At 39.5% G+C, this 18109-nt stretch overlaps 1 long non-coding RNA gene across 2 annotated transcripts; it reads left to right on the top strand.

Annotated features, from left to right (window-relative positions):
- Positions 1-13793: 13793 nt before the first annotated feature.
- On the top strand, positions 13794-17706 carry LOC135718013 (uncharacterized). Of its 2 annotated transcripts, XR_010520516.2 has the most exons (4): positions 13794-14682; positions 14772-14932; positions 16285-16529; positions 16782-17706. It is a non-coding gene; the product is annotated as an uncharacterized lncRNA (long non-coding RNA). The 2 variants fall into 2 exon arrangements; XR_012337027.1 differs by having other exon boundaries at positions 13794-14932.
- The last annotated feature ends 403 nt before the right edge of the window (positions 17707-18109 follow it).

Genomic DNA, 18109 nt, shown 5'->3' with positions numbered 1-18109 from the left:
TGAAGTTAGCATGAATTTAGCATGAAATTAACATGATACTAGCATGATTAAGATGATGCTAGCATGATTAGCATGAAGCTAGCATGATTTAGCGTGAAGCTAACAAGATTTAACATGAAGTTAGCATGATTTAGCATCAAGTTAGCAAGATTTATTATGAAATTAGCATAAAGCTAGCATGAAACTAGCATGAAGCTAGTATGACTTAGCATGAAGCTAGCATGAAGCTAATATTACCCAAAGACCCAACCCCCATGTCTCTATGATGTTCGGATCCAGAGATATAAGGCTTTGTTTATTATGTTGCTAGGCTGCTCATATTTGGTTGCTAGGGGCGTGGCTTAATACCTCAATAAGGATGGTGAGAGACAGATTGGATGCCTGAGTAAAATGAGACCACCCCCATGTCTCTGTGACACTGTGCTGCAAAGATATCCATCTGGGCATTTTATAATGGCAGTCTATGGGAAATGTTACTAGGGTGCCCAAAATGGTTGCTAGGGGCGTGGCTTAATAGCTCAATAAGGATCCTAAGAGACTGATTGGATGCCTGAGTAAAATGAGCCCACCCCCATGTCTCTACGACACTGCGCTGCAAAGATATCCCATCTGGGACGTTTTTATTTCCTTATATGGGCATGATTCCTGCCCCATTATAAGTCTATGAGGAAATTTGGGGGCCTCTTACACCCCAGGGGTACAACTTACACCCCATTGTGAGGTATGTTCTTACAGAGCCTGCCAGCCTCTTCAAATGTGGCAAGTCACAAGTTTCTGTGAAATTCTAGGTCTGAGCTACGACTCGTCAAAGTTTGTCTCCATGTTAAGTCAATGGGATTTTTCGGCTGCTTTTTCGCCCCTGGGGCGAAGACCGTACCCCCGATCGCTTATAAAAGTCATAGCACACTATTCCCGAATAGTCCGGATGTTTGAGAGTTTGAATGAAGTTTCTAAGTTAAGCGGTTCGAGCCGTATTAATTGCGGAAATTTGGTTGGAAGAATAATAATAATAACTAGATAGGTACATTTCCTGAAGAAAATGTGAGTGGTGCTTGCCGTGGCAAAATTCTGGGGACCATACATGATTATACTCCAAGCCAAAAGTAAAACGATCCAACTCCCGTGTCTCTACGATGTTCTGATGCGGAGATATAAGCCTTTGTTTACGCTGTTGCTAGGGTACTGTATTTGGTTGCTAGGGGAAAAATTGGCATCCACTGGTGATTACACTCCAAGTCACAAGTCAAACGGTCCAACCCCCGTGTCTCTACGATGTTCTGATGCGGAGATATAAGGCTTTGTTTACTCTGTTGCTGGGGTACTGTATTTGGTTGCTAGGGAAAAAATTGGCATCCCATAGTGATTACACTCTGAGTCACGAGTCAAACGGTCCAACCCCCGTGTCTCTACGATTATCTGATGCGGAGATATAAGGCTTTGTTTACTCTGTTGCTAGGGTACTGTATTTGGTTGCTAGGGGAAAAAGTGGCATCCACTAGTGATTACCCTCCGAGTCACGAGTCAAACGGTCCAACCCCCATGTCTCTACGATGTTCTGATGCGGAGATATAAGGCTTTGTTTACTCTGTTGCTAGGGTACTGTATTTGGTTGCTAGGGAAAAAAATGGCATCCCATAATGATTACACTCTGAGTCACGAGTCAAACGGTCCAACCCCCGTGTCTCTACAATGTTCTGATGCGGAGATATAAGGCTTTGTTTACTCTGTTGCTAGGGTACTGTATTTGGTTGATAGTGAAAAAAATGGCATCCCATAATGATTACACTCTGAGTCACGAGTCAAACGGTCCAACCCCCGTGTCTCTACGATGTTCTGATGCGGAGATATAAGGCTTTGTTTACTCTGTTGCTAGGGTACTGTATTTGGTTGCTAGGGAAAAAAATGGCATCCCATAATGATTACACTCTGAGTCACGAGTCAAACGGTCCAACTCCCGTGTCTGTACGATGTTCTGATGTGGAGATATAAGGCTGTGTTTATCCGGTTGCTAGGGTACTGTATTTGGTTGCTAGTGAAAAATTTGGCATCCCATAATGATTACACTCTGAGTCACGAGTCATACGGTCCAACCCCCGTGTCCCTACGATGTTCTGATGCAGAGATATAAGGCTTTGTTTATTCGGTTGCTAGGGTACTGTATTTGGTTGCTAGGGAAAATTTTGACATCCCATAATGATTACACTCTGAGTCACGAGTCAAACGGTCCAACTCCCGTGTCTGTACGATGTTCTGATGTGGAGATATAAGGCTGTGTTTATCCGGTTGCTAGGGTACTGTATTTGGTTGCTAGGGAAAACTTTGGCATCCCATAATGATTACACTCTGAGTCACGAGTCATACGGTCCAACCCCCGTGTCTCTACGATGTTCTGATGCAGAGATATAAGGCTTTGTTTATTCGGTTGCTAGGGTACTGTATTTGGTTGCTAGGGAAAATTTTGACATCCCATAGTGATTACCCTCCGAGTCACGAGTCAAACGGTGCAACCCCCGTGTCACTACGATGTTCTGATGTGGAGATATAAGGCTTTGTTTACTCTGTTGCTAGGGTACTGTATTTGGTTGCTAGGGAAAAATTTGACATCCCATAGTGATTACCCGCCGAGTCACGAGTCAAACGGTCCAACCCCCGTGTCTCTATGATGTTCTGATGCGGAGATATAAGGCTTTGTTTACTCTGTTGCTAGGGTACTGTATTTGGTTGCTAGGGAAAAAATTGGCATCCCATAATGATTACACGCCGAGTCACTAGTGAAACGGTCCAACCCCCGTGGCTCTACGATGTTCTGATGCGGAGATATAAGGCTTTGTTTACTCTGTTGCTAGGGTACTGTATTTGGTTGCTAGGGAAAAAATTGGCATCCCATAATGATTACACTCCGAGTCACGAGTCAAACGGTCCAACCCCCGTGTCTCTACGATGTTCTGATGCGGAGATATAAGGCTTTGTTTACTCTGTTGCTAGGGTACTGTATTTGGTTGCTAGGGAAAAAATTGGCATCCCATAATGATTACACGCCGAGTCACGAGTCAAACGGTCCAACCCCCGTGTCTCTACGATGTTCTGGTGCGGAGATATAAGGCTTTGTTTACTCTGTTGCTAGGGTACTGTATTTGGTTGCTAGGGAAAAAATTGGCATCCCATAATGATTACACTCTGAGTCACTAGTCAAACGGTCCAACCCCCGTGTCTCTATGATGTTCTGATGCAGGGATATAACTGTTTGAATTTTATGTTGCTAGGGTGCTCAAAAGTGGTTGCTAGGGGCGTGGCTTAAAAGCTTTGGGAATATCCTGATAGACTGATTGGATGTCTGAGTAAAATGAGCCCACCCCCTTGTCTTTACGACATTGTAAAGCAAAGATATCCCATCTGGAACTTTTATATTCCCTTATATGGGCATGTTTCCTGCCCCATTATAAGTCAATGGGAACATTCGGGTGCCTCTTACACCCCAGGGGTACAACTTACACCCCATTGTGATCCATGTTCTTACAGAGTCTACCACCCTCTTCAAATAATGTAACCCACATGTTTTTACAAAATCCTCGCTCGTACCTATGACCCGTCAAAGTTTTTGCAATGTTAAGTCTATGGGATTTTCCCCCTTTACTTTTCATTGGGGCACTTTTGGGCGCCTCTTACACCCCAGGGGTACAAGTTACACCCCAATGTGATGTATGTTCTTACAGAGTCTACCACCCTCTTCAAATGTTGTAACCCACATGTTTCTACAAAATCCTCGAGCGGAGCTATGACTCGTCAAAGTTGGGTGCAATGTTGAGTCAATGGGATTTTTTGGGTGGTTTTTCGCCCCCCTTTCGGAAATCCTGCACCCGATCGCTTATAAAAGTCATAGCACACCTCTCCTCAATAAGCTGGTCGATTTGAGCCCTCTTTCATGGGTCTACGACAAACCGTGCGGGACGAGTTAGGTGCCGAAAAAACGTGCAGATGTAAGAATAAAATATAACTAGATAGGTACATTTCCTGAAGAAAATGTGAAGTGGTGCTTGCCGTGGCAAATTTCGGGGGACAATATATGATTATACTCCAAGCCAAAAGTAAAACAATTCAACCCACATGTCTCTACGATATTCTGATGCGAAGATATAAGGCTTTGTTTACTCTGTTGCTAGGGTACTGTATTTGGTTGCTAGGGAAAAAATTGGCATCCACTAGTGATTACACTCCGAGATACGAGTCAAACGGTCCAACCCCCGTGTCTCTGCGATGTTCTGATGTGGAGATAAAAGGCTTTGTTTACTCTGTTGCTAGGGTAATGTATTTGGTTGCTAGGGAGAAAATTGGCATCCACTAGTGATTACACTCCGAGTCACGAGTCAAACGGTCCAAACCCCGTGTCTCTACGATGTTCTGATGCGGAGATATAAGGGTTTGTTTACTCTGTTGCTAGGGTACTGTATTTGGTTGCTAGGGAAAAAATGGCATCCACTAGTGATTACCCTCCGAGTCATGAGTCAAACGGTCCAACCCCCGTGTCTCTACGATGTTCTGATGCGGAGATATAAGGCTTTGTTTGCTCTGTTGCTAGGGTACTGTATTTGGTTGCTAGGGAAAAAAATGGCATCCACTAGTGATTACCCTCCGAGTTATGAGTCAAACGGTCCAACCCCCATGTCTCTACGATGTTCTGATGCGGAGATATAAGGCTTTGTTTACTCTGTTGCTAGGGTACTGTATTTGGTTGCTAGGGGCGTGGCTTGGGAGTGGCCAATGATGAGCCCAGTGATTACACTCCGAGTCACAAGTAAAACGGTCCAACCCCCGTGTCTCTACGATGTTCTGATGCGGAGATATAAGGCTTTGTTTACTCTGTTGCTAGGGTACTGTATTTGGTTGCTAGGGGCGTGTCTTGGGAGTGGCCAATGATGAGCCCAGTGATTACACTCCGAGTCACAAGTAAAACGGTCCAAACCCCGTGTCTCTACGATGTTCTGATGCGGAGATATAAGGCTTTGTTTATTCGGTTGCTAGGGTGCTCAAATTGGGTTGCTAGGGGCGTTGCTTGGGAGTGGCCAATGATGTGCCCAATTGTTACACCCCTAGTCACAAGTAAAACGGTCCAACCCCCGTGTCTCTAAGATGTTCTGATGCCGAGATATAACTGTTTGTATTTTATGTTGCTAGGGTGCTCAAAAGTGGTTGCTAGGGGCGTGGCTTAGTAAGTCTGTAAGGATCCTGAGAGACTGATTGGATGCCTGAGTAAAATGAGCCCACCCCCATGTCTCTATGACACTGTGGTGCGAAGATATCCATCTAGGCATTTTATAATGGCAGTCAATGGTATAGGTTGCTAGGGTGCCCAAAATGGTTGCTATGGTAACCTTACACCCCATTGTGGGGTACGTCCTGACAGAGTCTAGCACCCTTTTCAAATTTAGTAACACACATATTCTATGAAATCCTGGCTCGGACCTATGACCCGTCAAAATTTTTGCAATGGTAAGTCTATGGGATTTTGCCCCATTGACTTTTCATTGGGACACTTTTGGGCACCTCTTACACCCCAGGGGTACAACTTACACCCCATTGTGATCTATGTTTTTACAGAGCCTACCACCCTCTTCAAATGTTGTAACCCACATGTTTCTACAAAATCCACGAGCGGAGCTATGACCCATCAAAGTTGGGCCCAATGTTAAGTCAATGGGATTTTTGGGGTGGTTTTACGCCCCCCTTTCGGAAATCCTGCACCCGATCCCTTATAAAAGTCATAGCACACCTCTCCTCAATAATCCGGTCGATTTGAGCCCTCTTTCATGGGTCTACAACAAAGCGTGCGGGACGAGTTAATCGCCGAAAAAAGTGTCCGGATGTAAGAATAAAATATAACTAGATATTAAAGTTTGAAGACAAACTTTATGTTGGCTTGAGAAAGCGTAGCCTTAACGTTTAAAACGGTTTGACATAAGTTTAGTTTAGTAGGCTATCTGGCTGTTAGTATGTTTAAGTATGAAGGTAGCATGATTTACCATGAAGCTAGCATGATGTTAGCATGATTAGCATGAAGCTAGCATGATGCTAGCATGATTAGCATGAAGCTAGCATGATGCTAGCATGATTAGCATGAAGCTAGTATGATGCTAACATGATGTTAGCATGATTAGCATGAAGCTAGCATGATGCTAGCATGATTAGCATGAAGCTAGCATGATGCTAGCATGATTAGCATGAAGCTAGCATGATGCTAGCATGATTAGCATGAAGCTAGCATGATGCTAGCATGATTAGCATGAAGCTAGCATGATGCTAGCATGATTTGCATGAAGCTAGCATGATGCTAGCATGATTAGCATGAAGCTAGCATGATGCTAACATGATTAGCATGAAGCTAGCATGATGCTAGCATGATTAGCATGAAGCTAGCATGATGCTAGCATGATTAGCATGAAGCTAGCATGAAGCTAGCATGATTAGCATGAAGTTAGCATGAAGCTAGCATGATGCTAGTATGATTAGCATGAAGCTAGCATGATGCTAGCATGATTAGCATGAAGCTAGCATGATTTTAGCATGATTAGCATGAAGCTAGCATGAAGTTAGCATGATTAGCATGAAGCTAGCATGAAGTTAGCATGATTAGCATGAAGCTAGCATGATGTTAGCATGATTAGCATGAAGCTAGCATGAAGCTAGCATGATTAGCAAGAAGCTAGCATGAAGCTAACATTTATTGCGTTGCTAGGGTACTAAGTTTGGTTGCTAGGGAGAAAATTGGCATCCCATAATGATCACCCTTCAAGCCACAAGTTAAACGGTCCAACCCCCGTGTCTCTACAATGTTCTGATGCGGAGATATAAGGCTTTGTTTATTCCGTTGCTAGGGTACTAAGTTTGGTTGCTAGGGAGAAAATTGGCATCCCATAATGATCACACTTCAAGCCACAAGTAAAACGGTCCAACCCCTGTGTCTCTACGATGTTCAGATCCAGAGATATAAGGCTTTGTTTATTATGTTGCTAGGGTCTTCATATTTTGTTGCTAGGGGCGTGGCTTAATACCTCAATAAGAATCCTAAGAGACTGATTGGATGCCTGAGTAAAATGAGCCCACCCCTATGTCTCTATGACACTCTGGTGCAAAGATATCCATCTGGGCTTTTTATAATGGTAGTCTATGGGAGATGTTGCTAGGGTACCCAAAATTGTTGCTAGGGGCGTGGCTTAATATCTCTGGGGTGATCCTAAGAGACTGATTGGATGCTTGAGTAAAATGAGCCCACCCCCATGTCTCTAAGACACTCTAAAGTGAAGATATTCCATCTGGGACGCTTTTTTTCCCTTTTATGGGCATGTTTCCTGCCCCATTATAAGTCAATGGGAAAATTTGGGGGCCTCTTACACCCCAGGGGTACAGCTTACACCCCATTGTGAGGTATGTTCTTACACAGCCTGTCAGCCTCCTTAAATGTGGTAAGCCACAAGTTTCTACAAGTTTCTCACTCGCAGCTTTGACCCGTCAAAGTTTGTCTCAATGTTAAGTCAATGGAAATTTTGGGGTGTTTCAGCGCCCCGTTTAGGAATTCGGAAGGTCCCATCAGTTAGAAAAGATATAGCACACCTCGTCAGATCAGACCGAAAGTCTGTCCAAAGTTTGATGGCTGTAGCTTGAAAGCTCTAGGACGAGTTAGAGTTAGAAATTTTAGTCTCAGAAGAAAAAGAATAATAATAATAATAAGTTTAAGTGCAACAACAGTATGTTGGCTTTCTCAAGCCAACATAATAACTAGATATGCAATTCCCAAGGAATTACCAGTGCATGAAAATGCAAAAAGTTGATTGACATGATTAGCATGAAGCTAGCATGATGCTAGCATGATAAGCATGAAGCTAACATGATGCTAGCATGATTAGCATGAAGCTAGCATGATGTTAGCATGATTAGCATGAAGCTAGCATGATGCTAACATGATTAGCATGATGCTAGCATGATTAGCATGATGCTAGCATGAAGCTAGCACGATGTTAGCATGATTAGCATGAAGCTAGCACGATGCTAGCATGATTAGCATGAAGCTAGCACGATGCTAGCATGATTAGCATGAAGCTAGCACGATGTTATCATGATAAACACGAAGCTAGCATGATTAGCATGAAGCTAACATGATGCTAACATGACTAGCATGAAGCTAGCATGAAGCTAGCATGACTAGCATGAAGCTAGCATGATGCTAGCATGATTAGCATGAAGCTAGCATGATGCTAGCATGATTAGCATGAAGCTAGCATGAAGCTAGCATGATTAGCATGAAGCTAGCATGATGCTAGCATGATTAGCATGAAGCTAGCATGATGCTAGCATGATTAGCATGAAGCTACCATGATGTTAGCATGATTAGCATGATGCTAGCATGATTAGCACGATGCTAGCATGAAGCTAGCATGATGCTAGCATGATTAGCATGAAGCTAGCACGATGCTAGCATGATTAGCATGAAGCTAGCACGATGCTAGCATGATTAGCATGAAGCTAGCACGATGCTAGCATGATTAGCATGAAGCTAGCACGATGCTAGCATGATTAGCATGAAGATAGCACGATGCTAGCATGATTAGCATGAAGCTAGCACGATGCTAGCATGATTAGCATGAAGCTAGCACGATGCTAGCATGATTAGCATGAAGCTAGCACGATGCTAGCATGATTAGCATGAAGCTAGCACGATGTTATCATGATTAGCATAAAGCTAACATGATGTTAGTATGATTAGCATGAAGCTAGCATAATTTGCATGAAGCTAGCATGATGCTAGCATGATTACCATGAAGTTAGCATGAATTTAGCATGAAATTAGCATGATCCTAGCATTATTAGCATGATGCTAGCATTATTAGCATGATGCTAGCATGATTAAGATGATGCTAGCATGATTAGCATGAAGCTAGCATGATTTAGCATGAAGCTAACAAGATTTAACATGAAGCTAACATGATTTAACATTAAGTTCGCAAGATTTATTATAAAATTAGCATAAAGCTAGCATGAAACTAGCACGAAGCTAGCATGACTTAGCATGAAGCAAGCATGAAGCTAATATGACCCAAAGACCCAACCCCCATGTCTCTATGATGTCCGGATCCAGAGATATAAGGCTTTGTTTATTATGTTGCTAGGCTGCTCATATTTGGTTGCTAGGGGCGTGGCTTAAAACCTCAATAAGGATGGTGAGAGACTGATTGGATGCCTGAGTAAAATGAGCCCACCCCCATGTCTCTGTGACACTGTGCTGCAAAGATATCCATCTGGGCATTTTATAATGGCAGTCTATGGGAGATGTTGCTAGGGTGCCCAAAATGGTTGCTAGGGGCGGGGCTTGATAGCTCAATAAGGATCCTAAGGGACTGATTGGATGCCTGAGTAAAATGAGCCCACCCCCATTTCTCTATGACACTGCGCTGCAAAGATATCCCATCCGGGACGTTTTTAGTTCCTTATATGGGCATGATTCCTGCCCCATTATAAGTCTATGGGGAAATTTGGGGACCTCTTACACCCCAGGGGTATAGCTTACACCCCATTGTGAGGTATGTTCTTACAGAGCCTGCCAGCCTCTTCAAATGTGGCAAGTCACAAGTTTCTGTGAAATCCTAGGTCTGAGCTACGACTCGTCAAAGTTTGTCCCAATGTTAAGTCTATGGGATTTTTCGGCTGCTTTTTCGCCCCTGGGGCGAAGACCGTACCCCCGATCGCTTATAAAAGTCATAGCACACTATTCCCGAATAGTCCGCACGTTTGAGAGTTTGAATGAAGTTTCTAAGTTAACCGGTTCGAGCCGTATTAATTGCGGAAATTTGGTTGGAAGAATAATAATAATAATAATAATAATAATAATAATAATAATAAAAAGCCCAGTAAGAACAGTACAGCGCATTTTCAATGCACTGTAATAATAATAAAAAGCCCAGTAAGAACAGTACAGCGCATTTTCAATGCACTGTAATTAATAAAACTTACCGTATGCCTATATGCCTCATACTTTAGCATTAAATATCTTTGCTGCATTCGTTCTAGAAGATGACAAGGGCTTTCTCACACACAGTGAGTTAGACCCGCCTTGGCCGGTGCGTCTTTTTACACATTCTTAAGGTGCCTGTTTTATCCATTAGTTTTATCGTGTTGCAGTCTATTCGGCAACATTCCGCATACGACGGGCTTAGATTTTGAAATATATAACATCTACATTTCAGTGGTAACAGATATGGTGATGATGATCATCTTCTTTCTCTATTGTAGCACTACCTCAAACTAAAGCGGCGTCTCTTCGGAGTTGTCATTTTCTTAAATAAGCTGCGGCAATGTTTCATATGAGCTTCTAACGCTAGACAAACGTCTTTTTTTTATCACGATCACCTTTTACTCAAACCATTTCGAAACTAAGGAGCCATTTGTCCTCCGATTCGGCGTTTGCTGGACTTATGTTTTTATTTGTACAGTTGACGCGTTTGAAAATAGCCTAAATAATGTAACAAAACGAAAATAAACCTATAGGCCATCCTGCTATACAGCCTATTATTATTAGGATTGTTTTTAGGCTATTTTTGTGTGTGTTTGTGTGTGTGTTTGTTTTAAAACGGCTAGATCGGTTAGACCAAAGTCAACCTATAGCTTCAAATTAAGGAAGAATACAGCCTGTATAAACGAGAGCTTTTAGGAGTTTTCATTATTTTGGCAGTTTTAGCAGTTATATTTTTTGTAGCGTGCGGGTGTGGTCAGGTGCGCGATTGTGACTGTCACTATAGACCTAGTACAGAGCTCCTCACTTTGCAGTAACGTTTGTTTTGCCAAATAACTCTGTAAAAACAGTGATTTTCATGGGATTTAATAAATATTTAAAAGAACGTTTGATCTGACTCATTTAAACATGTATTTATATATTGAGAGAATTAAATTTTTTTAGATTATGTCAATTGTGAAGCCTTTTATATTACTTGGAATGAATACATATTTCAGATTGAAGGAAACTGAATTTAGATCAAGTCTGTTAAAAATCTTTTTTTATTTTTTTATTTAAGCCAATTTAAAATATTTGATTTACACCAAATTCAGAAAAGAGTTTGCATGAAATGCAAAAAAAAAAGTTTGAACTGAATGGTTTCTGAACATTAGATTAATGTTAAAACTTTTTTTGTGAATGGTGAGCTGAGCAGATTTACTTCACGAGCCAGTTAACTCTACAGCAGTTGGATCCATATAGCAGCTGATGAATGTTTTTTGGGGGGTAAGGGTGGGGGTTTGTTGTGTTATTATTTATTATTGTATCTACAGGCTTGAAACTGCAACACAATGCACAACAAAATGTGTCACTTTTCTTTATTTCAGAAATTCCTAAGGAAAAGTACAAATTATTCACATCAATATCTATAAAAAATACCAAAAGTTAACAAGTGTGTGTGTGTGTGTGTGTGTGTGTGTGTGTGTGTGTGTATATAATTAGCCTATTTAATTTACGTGTTGAATATTAAACACATTAACCGTAGTATTTTAATATTAAATATGACTGCGTAACATACAGCCAAGTGTGCATGTTATTAATACATTTGCATTTTGCAATATAACACGTTTAGCTTCTAAGATCTAGCTACAATTGCTGAGGTTTGTACAATCACATACACTTGTAAAAACGTCTGACAGCATCTGCAACTACTTTTGAGGTAAGTGTCTATGGCAGCGACGTGCTTCTCCACGACGTTGGTATCACGCGTCTTCGGCGGCGACGTGCTTCTCCACGACGTTGGTCTCACACGTCAGTGGAGGCGACGTACTTATCCAAGACGTTGGTCTCACGCGTCATTGGAGGCGACGTATCCTTATCTCGCGTAAAAGTACACGACTGTCTCCTTTGCTAGAAAATATATGCTGGAAAAAAGTCTGGATGCTTCCACATTTCTATTTCTTAACCAATAAAGTAAAAGAAATTTCCTTTAAAATAATTCATATGCGTTACCCTGCAAACCACTACTTAAAAAGTTTCAAGAAGGACATATCCTCCAGTTGCTCATTTTGTGACAATTCTGAAGAAACTGTAGTTCACCTTTTTTGGTATTGTCCATTTACTAAGATATTTTGGCAAGATGTTTTACGATTTATTAGAAAAGAAATTTATAATGAATGTGTGTTGTTTAGGAAGGATGTGGCATTAGGTTTTGTGGACTATGATAAATCTAAGAGAAATCAGTTTTTTATTATTAATCTGATATTGCTACTTGCAAAGTTCCACATTCATAAATCTAAATACTTGAAAGCAAAACCTCTTTTTCTTGTTTATTTGAAAGAGTTTGAAAAATACCTTACTACTATCAGAATGTCTGAGAACAAAAAAGCTGTATGTAATTCCTTTCCTTTTTTTGAGGTCTTATAATTCTATTTATTATTATTTATGAATAACACACTTAACCTATACCTCCCCCTGGTTGTTCTATATTGTTTTGTTTTGTTTGTTTTTTATACTCTTGTTGTTATTGTTATAATTTGTCATTTTTGTTACCTGTACATTGTTTTTGAATAGAATAAAAAAAAAAAAAAGACTGTCTCCTTTGCTTGGTTATCCGTGGCACTATCCACTCGCCATGGTGAAAAACAAATATACTTTATTGTATTTCAAGTATATTTAACTTTGCAATAGTACATTACAAATATACTTACAAAGGAATGTACTTTCTTTAAACATATTTAAAGTATGCTTACAACATATTTGCGCGTATTTTTTACAATTAAACTTTTAACATACTTCAAAATAATTATACTTTAGTATATTTTCTAAAAGTATACTTTAGAAAAATATACTTAAAGTTAAAGTTTTTTGCAATTTTTAAAGTATACTAAATTTAAACTTATTTTAAAATGTATTTTAGGTATACTTTATCGGTATGCTTAAAGTTATCATTATAATAGTGCACTGACAGTATATTTCTAAAATACATTATTTAGTATTCTTTAGAAACAGTATATTTTAAGCACATTTTGAAAGTATATGGGGTGTACAAATGTATATTATTTTATGGAGAAATAACGTGGGCTTAAAATTACGGGAGAGCAGTATGTTCTGTTACATTTTATATTGGAGATGTATACATTTGTAATATACTATTAACATAATAAGGTACACTTTAACTTCACTGTAGTCAAGCATTGGATAAACCAATAACTGTGTTTTACCACAAAATAACCATGGTTTTGCTAATAATAATCATTACACCAAAAAAAACATGGTTACTAAACTTTTACCACAAAAAAAACCATTCATTTTCTTAAGGGGAATATGAGTGTTTTTTTTTTTTTGTAGTTTTTGAGTCAATTGCATACCGCTTTTAGCTGTACACATTAATTACTTTAACAGTTTTCGTAAATGCATTTAAGAGAAAAGTGAATTCTGAGATTTGAATAATGCATCTGACGTGTGTGATGACGTCACGACGGCGCACGTATTTTGATTTTTACCAATCGTTCAAGACAGACGGATTCAGTCCCAAGGTACGTTAAAATATCTTAAAATTAATATATTTGATTATCGTTTGACCATTCTGAAGTTTATCAGTAGACTATCATATTTCGAATGCGAAATGTTGTCAATAACGTATGGAACGCGAACGGGGACAAATGTATTAACAAGAAACGCGTGAAATTTGGACGCTTCAACATGTACAGTTTGTCCGCATCAATAGGGTTACTTTGTTCGGGTCTTTGCGTCAAACCGGACACCAGCCAATGCCATTGCCATGTTCAAGGTTATATTTGCATTTGTGATGTGATGGTAACATCAGACGTCGAATTTGTTCGTGAGGGATGACACGACATTAGGTAAGCAAATACCTATGCAAACGTCAGACGTAATATTTGTACGCGAATGACATCGTGATAATGCGTTGGCATGTACGAACGCAAACGTAAGTATAACGTATTGCTTCGTTGTTTATGATGTCAGATTTTGTCATGGTTTGTCATGCATCCCAGCATGCCCTCGTGTAAGTTAGTGGAAAGTCAGTTGCAAAGTAAGTTAACGTTGTTCTCTAAAATGGCGCTTAGGTTGTTTTTAAATTGCAAAAGGACCTTTTCAGACTGCATGCGATTGGCCTCCTCTTATCAAACAAATTATGTTTTGAATGTTGTGATAACAAGGTATGTCCAAAAACATTAAATTTATAAGATGGCTGCCTTCCAATAACGTGAAATCGAGGGCTGGTGTCATGAGTTTAGCTCAAACCCTAATCAAACACACCTGAAGTAGCTAATTAAGGTCTTGCTATGCATACTAGAAACTTCCAGCAGGTGTACTAAGGCTTCGAGCTAAACTCTGCAGGACACCGGTTCCAAGACTGAGTTTGGGCACCCCTTCCCAGTGTTTTGATTATGAAAAAGTTACGTTAAATGTAAGTAAATTGTGAACAAGCAGGTCACGTGACAAATCTGTATTACTGCTTTATTTACAGTAATTTGCAGGCAGAATCTGAACACTGTTCTTTAAAAGTATTCTGTTATTGGACTCCTGATACAAATTTTGTTACCCATTACAGAATGCAGACAATGGCAAAAGTGTGGTATGGTCCAGAGGACGATTGCTGGATCCTGAAACAGCAAATGGCATCCTGGATCATGTGTCTGAATTTCTGGATGCTTTGGAAACATTGCCCCAACAGGATGGTACGCTTCAAATAGCCAGATTGACTCTTCCATTAATCATGTTAATCAATCAAATTTGTTTTCAAAAATTTCTTTTTTGTTTACCCTAGTTCTCCAGGCTTATAGTGCTCCATTGGAAAGGGGTTCATCTGGTCGTCCACAATTATCTATCACACGAGCAGTTGCAGTTTCTGCTAAAATATAATTTTTCGACAAAACAAATGGCAGAAATCTTGGGAGTCTCCAAACGAACTGTGAAGCGGCGTTTAAGGTGAGATTGTTGTTTTCAGTTTGTCTTCTTAAAAGGCCGCGTCAAAATAACCACACCTGCAGTCTTTGCACTTTACCGCTTACATGAAGTGTTCTAGTGGGCGACGGGCGTGAAGATCCCAGCATGCATGTAAAATGGGACTGATGGGACACGCTTAGCAAGGGTAAAAATGTCAGTAAAAGTAGTGGCAGCAATTAGCACCAAAACATATTCATTTTTTTTTATTTAGGCTATTTAAAATGTATATTTTAAGTTTCTTTTCAAATAAAATGAACACACAAACAAATGAATAAATAAATTAACACTTAAAGATTATTATCTACTTACCTGAAACTTTCAGAAGCAGAATTCTTTGCACCTGTACAAACTCTTCATTTTGCGCATGCAGCTTTATTAAAGTTTTTTGTTTATTCAGTAGTCCTTGAATATACCACATAATTAATGTTGTTTCTAATTATGTGATAAAAGCAGTTGCAGATATTTTACCAAAAACATGCTGGCACCAATGAAATGTGCACATTTTTCATTTTACCAACATATGTAATATCCATTTATACGTTTCTGCGAAATCTCATGAGGTTTGGGCAAAAGTCTCACGATTTACATTCAGAACATGATTCATGATGGGATACGCTTAGCCTTGAATACCGCTCCAAAGCGCTATTTGAGAGAGTGTGGGTTTAGTGTGCGTTATGGGCATTCACTTTGCTAGTTTGAAGACATGGAAAGTCTTGGGCACTTACTTCCTGTCGCGTGCATGCTCTCTCCAGTGGCCAAGACCGCAAGTTGGGTATTTGGAGGCAGCCAAAATGTACAGATCTTTAGTGCACCTGAAACTTCATTGCAATATCCATGATGTTTCATCTATTGATGTATTTGTGCGTATCCAAATGTGTATGTTTGTAACCACTAAAAGAATAAATCAAATATGCTTATAATATAAAAAAGATGGAACAAATTCCATGTTACACAGTAAATTTGCTAAAATTGGCACTTTCAGTGACTATATGCCAGTCTTACCCTAATGAATGGTATCTTCAACTCTTTAACTGGTATCTTGTAATTATCCATGTGTGGTTATTTAATAGGCAGAAGCAATAACAAAGTCAAAAGCAGGCACAGGTTAAAACCAGAAAATGCAATAGTCCAGGCAGTTTAACTAAATGTGAGTGAGTAGAAAGGGTAAAATAAGTAACGGGTATCATAGTTTTCAAAATAATCTAGTTAGCATTGTATCGGAGTTTGATACATTATTGCATTGATATAACTGCTTTGAGATTTAAACAAGATCTACACAGAATAGTTTTGTATAATTCAGCCTCATTTTCTCTCTTACTTTTTTATACAAACAGGCAATTCAGATAAACTGATATGTCTGATTCTGATCTTGAAACGATGAGCTTGGGGCAGAATCAGTAAGAGCACGTCTGGCAGGTCAAGGGTTAATAGTGCAGCGTCACAGAGTGCGACAAAGTTTGATCAGGACCAATCCAGTGGTAGCAGCTCAGAGAGTCACAACACGCAGGCTACACAGCGGAGTCTACAAAGTTGCCGGGCCAAACGCATGGCATTTGGATGGCAATCATAAGTTAATCAGGTACCATAGTTCTTTCATTCATTTTTTTTAGGTCACTGTGTTAAAACTTGCAAAGAACTTGACATATTTTTGCATTTTTATCATTCATTACAAGAAGTTATCGAGTTTGTTTGAATTGTATTAAATAATTTTATTGTAATATCACTGATGGGACCTATTTTAAGCGATAGTTCACCAAAAAAAATGAAAATTTAGTTTTATCAGTGCTACAATATGCTTTTTTTACTATCATGTATCTTTATCTCTTTGAAGGAGGCGAATTGGAATACACGGCGGCATAGACGGCTACAGCAGACGACTTGTTTTCTTAAAGGCTTCAGACAACAATCGCAGCAACACAGTTTTCGAGAGCTTTGTGGATGCTATTGGCAAACATGGAATACCTTCAAGAGTTTGCTGTGATAATGGAGGGGAGAACAATTCAGTCTGTCTATTTATAAATGTGTTCCGAGGCTCAACAAGAGGAAGTGCTATGAGAGGAAGGAGCACGCACAATCAAAGGATTGAAAGATTGTGGGGTGATGTTTGGCGGGGCATCACCAATACTTATTCCTTATTCACGCTTTAGGAGAGTAAGGGTAAAATTGACACTAACAATTAAATGCATCTCTGGGCATTACATTATGTGTATATATATATATATACCTAGAATCAACAGGGATCTCCAACTGTTCATTAATCAATGGAACCACCACAAGCTGAGGACTGAACGACACATGTCTCCACACCAGATCTTTATTCGAGGGTGTCTGTTACAGCAAACTCAAAACCAGACTGGCATACGTGGAGTTATTGGAATGTTCTCAACATTCCGCAACAATCCATTAAAATATTTACCATGTGTATTGAAAACATTCAAATGAAGTCAAAACAGAACTATTAAAACATTGCACATTTATGTAAAATTGCATGACACTGGATCACCTTAACCTCTTAAAACCTGGCGTGTCCACATGTGGACATCACATTTTTGTTGTTTGCACCTTAATACTTAATTTGTGTAACTGGAACCTGTTTTACACAAATGTAGACAATTACACTGCTTCATGTTCAAAGAAAAACATTTGGTTCTTATTTATTGGTTCTTCCTAACCCCAAATAGCTAGAAATTTGAAATAAAGACAAACCAAAGCTCAGATCTTGGGTTAATGATTACCTTAACTTTGTAAATTGAGGTTGTGCAAGTATCATACAAATAAATAGTTAAAAAATCATACATTGTGATTTCAGTTTTTTTAGATTATGTCTCTCACAGTGGGCATGCACCTAAGATGACAATTTCAGACCCCTCCATGATTTCTAAGTAGGAGAGAACTTGCAAAATAGCAGGGTGTTCAAATACTTATTTTCCTCACTGTATATACAGGGCTATAAATGGGGGAATCTAGGAAAACAAAGTGGTGGTCACATTACAAAATGATTTTTTATCTTTTATTTATGAAATAGCCTCCACGTGCTCTACAAATAGCTACAAATAGTTCCCAGTGATTTTCAGCACTGCATAAATATGTCGTCACAAAAATACTTTAAGTGAAAAACACATGTAGGAATATACATCCTTGTGCTTTATATTTTGCTCA

Source organism: Paramisgurnus dabryanus, chromosome 7 (genome assembly GCF_030506205.2).
Source record: "Paramisgurnus dabryanus chromosome 7, PD_genome_1.1, whole genome shotgun sequence".
NCBI lineage: Eukaryota > Metazoa > Chordata > Actinopteri > Cypriniformes > Cobitidae > Paramisgurnus > Paramisgurnus dabryanus.
This window is presented reverse-complemented; position numbering and strand designations above follow the sequence as displayed.